We start from the raw sequence: 5,892 nt of genomic DNA, 5'->3' as shown, positions 1-5,892 counted from the left end.
AAAGAGTTAATGCGATACTTTCTGTGCAGTGAGCCGAGCTGCTTCAAGACGCTCGGTGCAATGCTGCCCCTATGGGTATTGTTAGGGATTGGCAGCCATGGAGGAGAGTGACACACCAAAGTTGCAGACGAGCAAACGGCACGGCATTTCTGAGAACCTTTGCATAGCACAGCTCAGAGAGAGGCCATTCGGCCCATCCTCCCTCGGCCAGTTGCCTCATGAATGTGACGATGAATTGAATGGGATGCAGGCCTGGGCCCCAATTACTCTTGAACTGAGCGGCTTGGCTGGGGCATTTACGGAGGGGAGTTCAGAGCCAAATAATGTGGGTCGGGAGTCACATGTAGGCCAGGCCAGGATACGGCCGACAGATTTCCTTCCCTAAAGGGCATTGCTGAGCTTTTAATGACAGGTTTATGGTCACCACTACCCAGACGAATTTTCAATTCCAGATTTATCAATTGAATTGAAATTCTACCAACTGCTCGGGTGGGATTTGAACCTGTATCCCCAGGATACTAACCCCCCAGATTTGTGACTGCCGTGACATTACCAATGCACCAACGTCTCCGCAATTTCCAGGACGCATATTCCAGATCAGAGGTACCATGCTGTGAGATGCCATTCGGGAATCGTGGACTTCACTGTGTTGACCCACCATTATGGTTAATTAAGACCTTTGCTGTTTCCATGTGCAAGCTCTCTAAGCATACTAGAAGTACTTGCAGGTCGATAATCGCGTTGCGAAAGCATCTTCCTTGTCGCTGAAATTCTAGACAGGGACTCGAATGGGGAGTACCTGGTTCAGGGACAGGGACACTACCCACTGCGCCACAAGACGACCTCTGCATTATGTACACTATCTCAAAAGCTATTGCATGCAAAGCCAAATGTAAAATGGCTCCTTCACCGGGTGTGGCTGGGAAAGCCAGTATTTGCTGCCCATCCCTAATTGCCCCTTGAACCGAACAATTCAAAATCACTGAAGATTCAACCACATTGCTGTGCGCCTGGAGTCACGTGTAGGCCAGATGGATGTAAAGCTGGCAGATTTCCTTCCCTAACGGGCACTAGGGAACTAGATGGGTTTTTAGGTCATTTGATGGCAGACTGGTACAGAAGGTAAAGTTGCACGGGATCAGAGGTGAGCTGACAAGATGGATACGGAATTGGCTTGGTCATAGAAGACAGAGGGTAGCAGTGGAAGGGTTCTTTTCTGAATGGAGAGCTGTGACTAGTGGAGTTCCACAGGTATCCGTGCTGGGACCTTTGCTGTTTGTAGTATACATAAATGATTTGGAGGAAAATGTAACTGGGTTAATTAGTATGTTTGCAGATGATACTAAGGTTGGAGGAGTTGCAGATAGTGAAGAGGATTTTCAAAGGATGCAACGTGATATAGATCGGTTGGAGACATGGGCGGAGAAATGGCAGATGGAGTTTAATCCGGACAAATGTGAGGTAATGCATTTTGGAAGGTCTAATACAGGCAGGAATTATACAGTAAATGGCAGAACACTTAAGTGCATTGACGGGCAGAGAGATCTGGGTGTACAGGTCCACCGTTCACCGAAAGTGGCAACGCAGGTGGATAAGGTAGTCAGGAAGGCATATGGCATGCTTGCCTTCATTGGCAGGGGTATTGAGTATAAAAGCTGGGAAGTCATGCTGCAGCTGTATACAACCTTGGTTAGGCCACAGTTGGAATATTGCGTGCAATTCTGGTCGCCACATTACCAGAAGGATATGGAGGCGTTGGAGAGGGTGCAGAGGAGGTTTGCCAGGATACTGCCTGGTTTGGAGGTTATTAGCTATGAGGGGAGGTTGGAGAAACTCGGATTCTTTTCACTAGAGTGACGGAGATTGAGGGACGACTTGATAGAAGTTTACAAAATTATGAGTGGCATGCACAGAGTAGATAGTCAGAAGCTTTTTCCCAGGTGGAAGAGTCAATTACTAGGGGACATAGATTTAAGGTGAGAGGGGAAAACTATAGAGGAGATGTGCGGGGCAAGTTTTTTACACAGAGGGTAGTGAGTGTCTGGAATTCGCTGCCAGAGAAGGTGGTGGAAGCAGGTACGATAGTGATGTTTAAGAGGCAGCTTGACAAATACTTGAATAGGATGGGAATAGAGGGATACGGACCCCAGAAGTGCAAAATGTTTTTGTTGACGTGCAATATGATCGGCGCAGGCTTGGAGGGCCGAAGGGCCTGTTCCAGTGCTGTACTTTTCTTTGTTCTTTGTTCTTGATAACCCTTTCATGGTCATCATTACTGAGCCTACCTTTATGTGCCGAATTTATTCATTGAATTGGAATTGGATTTGATCCCATGACCCCTGCGGTTAGGCCACTGCCAGAGTGTTGTGTTCTGGAATCCGCATTGTAGGAAGGGTGTGATTCCCCTAGAGAGAGTGCAGAAGAGATTTACCAGGATGTTGCCTGGGCTGGAGAGTTTTAGTTACAAGGAGAGATTGGATAGACTGGGGTTAATTTCCCTGGAGTAGAGGTTATTGAGGGGGGACATGATTTAGGTGTATAAATTTATGAAGGGCATAGATAGGGTAGGCAGGAAGGAACTTTTCCCCTTGGTGGAGGGATCAATAACCGGGCGGGGGAGGGTGGGTGTGGTGGTTGTGGGGTAGGGAGCGTAGATTTAATGGAAGGGGCAGGAGGTTTAGAGGGTATGTGAGTAAGACCTTTTTCACCCAGAGGGTGCTGGGAATCTGGAACTCATTGCCTGAAAGGGTGGTACAGGCAGAAACCCTCATAACATGTAAGATGTATTTGGATATGCACTTGCGATCCCAGGCATACAAGGCTATGGACCCAGTGCTGTAATATGGGATTAGAATAGTTAGGTACTTGTTTGACCGGCGCAGACTCGATGGGCCGAAGGGCTGTGCTGTAGACTCTATGAATTTATGACTCTATGACCAATAGCCCCGGCCGCTGGCTTATTAGCTCAAGACCTCTCCACTACACCAATGTCTCCTGCTTTCAATAATTCAACCCACTGTTTGCATTAACGATTAACCAGCCGATGTCAATGCTAATCATTTCTACTTTTGGTGTCGTGCGCCCCCTCCTGGCAGCCGCTTGTATGACGGAGCAGGGGAAAAGTCACGATGGCTTTGTTTGTCTCCTGGAGAACAATACATGCAGAAAGCAACACCGCTTCAACGTTCCGCTTCGAGCAGCGAGAACGACAAATAGACCATGGAGTGCAAAGCCAGAGAGAAAGACAGGTTCTGGGCTGTTTCATTTACTCCAGGGCAATGCAATCAATCAAGGTTCCTGTTTCCACTTGTGCAGTTGTTTTTGAGACAGGCACGATGGTTTGACGCTGACAGAGTTAATGGCAAAGTGAGTGTGCTGTGAGGGGAGCAGCTGTAAACGCATCAGTGCACAGGAGCCCCATCTGTCTGCTCAGAACTCGGCAGGCCTCGAGTAGACTGGTGAGCCCTCAAAGCAGGGGGAGCAGGAACCAGCCTGAGAAACATAGAAGCGTTCAAAACAAGCAGGATGCCTTTCGGGCCATAAGATCATAAGAGGTAGGAGCAGAAGTAGGCCATTCAGCCCATCCAGTCTGCTCCGCCATTCAATGAGATCGTGGCTGATCTGACAATCCTCAACTCCACTTCCCTGCCTTTTCCCCATACCCCTTGATTCCCTCACTGATTAAAATCTGTCTATCTCAGCCTTGAATTTGCTAACCACCTCGACAGGCCTCTGCGGTAAAGAATTCCACAGATTGACTTCCCTCTGAGAGAAGAAATTCCTCCTCATCTCTGTTTTAAGTGGGCGGCCCCTTACTCTGAGATTATACCCTCTGGTCCTAGACTCTCCCACAAGGGGAAACAACCTCTCAGCATCTACCATGTCAAGCTCCCTAAGAATCTTATATCTTTCAATAAGGTCGCCTCTCATTCTTCTTAACTCCAATGAGTACAGGCCCAGCCGACTTAACCTCTCCTCATAAGAAAACCCCATCGGAGTCATGAAGGTCTACAGCACAGAAAAAGGCCCTTCGGCCCATCGAGTCTACGCTGGTCAAAGAAGCACCGAATTATTCTAATCCCATTTCCCAGTGCTAGGCCCATAGCCTTGTATGCCATGGCATCGCAAGTGCACAACCAAATACTTCTTAAATGTTATGAGGGAATTGCTGTTGCCCTTCCCCGGGACCAACTTAGTGAACTTTCTCTGGACGGCCTCCAATGCCAGCATATCTCTCCTTAGATAAGTGGACCAAAACTGTTCACAGTATTATAGGTGTGGTCTAACTAGTGCCTTATACAGTTTCAGCAAGACTTTCCTGTTTTTATTCTCCATCCTCTTTGAAATAAAGGCCAACCTTCCATTTGCCTTCCATATTACCTCTTGAACTTGTATATTAGCTTTTCGCGATTCATGCATGAGGGCCGCCAGCTCCCTCTGCGCTGCAGCTTTCTGCAGTCTATCTCCATTTCAATAACATTCAGCTCCTCTATTCTTCCTGCCATAGCCTCACATTTTCCCTCATTAAATTCCATCTGCCACATTTTTTGGCCACTCACTTAACCTGTCTATATCCCTTTGTAGTCTCCTTGTGTCATCCTCACCACTTGCCTTCCCACCAACATTTCTGTCATCATCAAACTTGGTGAAAGTGCATTCGCTTCCCTCACCCAAGTCATTAATATCTATAATAAATAAGTGTGGCCCCAGCACTGATCCCTATGGCGCTCCCCATCGAGTCTTGTGTTGGTTCTCTGAAGGAGCTTCCCAATTAGTTCCAACTCTCCAACCTGACCTTTCCCCGAAGCTCCGCTCGTTGTATCACCCCCTCCCTCCCCCTCCCGCCACCCCCCACCGCCCGCCGCCGCCCCCCCGCCCCCCCCGACCCCCACCACCCCAACAAAGTATATGTGCAATTTAATTTTGACAGTCACTCTTCAATCTGACTGCACCGTACTCAGGCCGTGAGATAAGGCCGAACATAACCTTTGCATTGCGGAATTTCAAACTGCTGCTGGCAATTCACATCAACGCTCTTGACTCGGAACCTGATACCCCACATCAAATTTATGGGCGGACCCAATGAACGAGGGGAAGGCTTGGTGCAGTTAACACGATGGGAGAATCTCGCAAGTTGCAGGACGGGGTTAAAACAAAAATGCTTGAGGGCTGAACGGGTAATTAGCAAATTAGTTTGAATGTTGATTAGTGTCTGGCTGTACAATTATCTTTTCCCCAAGGGAGTCAAGCCGTTTTTGGAAAATAGGAGTGCAAATGTGGAGAAGTAGCATGGATCCCAGCCAATACATAAGACACATACATAAGAACATAGGAATATAACAAAGAGGAGGAGCAGGATTAGGCCATTCGGCACCTCGAGCCTGCTCCTTCATTCAATCAGATAATGACTGACCTAATTGTGGCCTCAACACAACGTTCCTGTCTGTGTTCCCATCGATCTGCTGCCCTTGCCCTTCTAGATGGTATTGGCCGTGCTTTTGCAAGGTGCTGTCGAAGGAGCCTTGGTGAGTTCCTGCAGTCCAAATCAGCCATCTACATGATGTACTGCAGGAACTCACCAAAGCTCCTTCGACAGCACCTTCCAAACCCATGATCGCGTCACCTAGAAGGACGAGTGCAGCGGATAGATGAGAACACCACCACCTGGAAGCTCCTCACTAAGTCACTCACCATCCTGACTTGGAAATGTATCGGCCGCTCCTGCACTGTCGCTGGGTCAAAATCTTGGAACTCCCTCCCTAACACCACTGTGGGTGTGCCTACACCAGGTGGTCTGCAGTGGTACAAGAAGGCAGCTCACCACCGCCTTCTCAAGGACAACTAAGGATGGGCAATAAATGCTGACCCAGCCAGTGGAGCCCACAACCCCTG

This window comes from Cetorhinus maximus, chromosome 23 (genome assembly GCF_964194155.1).
Source record: "Cetorhinus maximus chromosome 23, sCetMax3.hap1.1, whole genome shotgun sequence".
NCBI classification, from domain to species: Eukaryota; Metazoa; Chordata; class Chondrichthyes; order Lamniformes; family Cetorhinidae; genus Cetorhinus; species Cetorhinus maximus.
The sequence above is the reverse complement of the archived record's forward strand: the minus strand, read 5'-3'. Positions refer to the sequence as shown.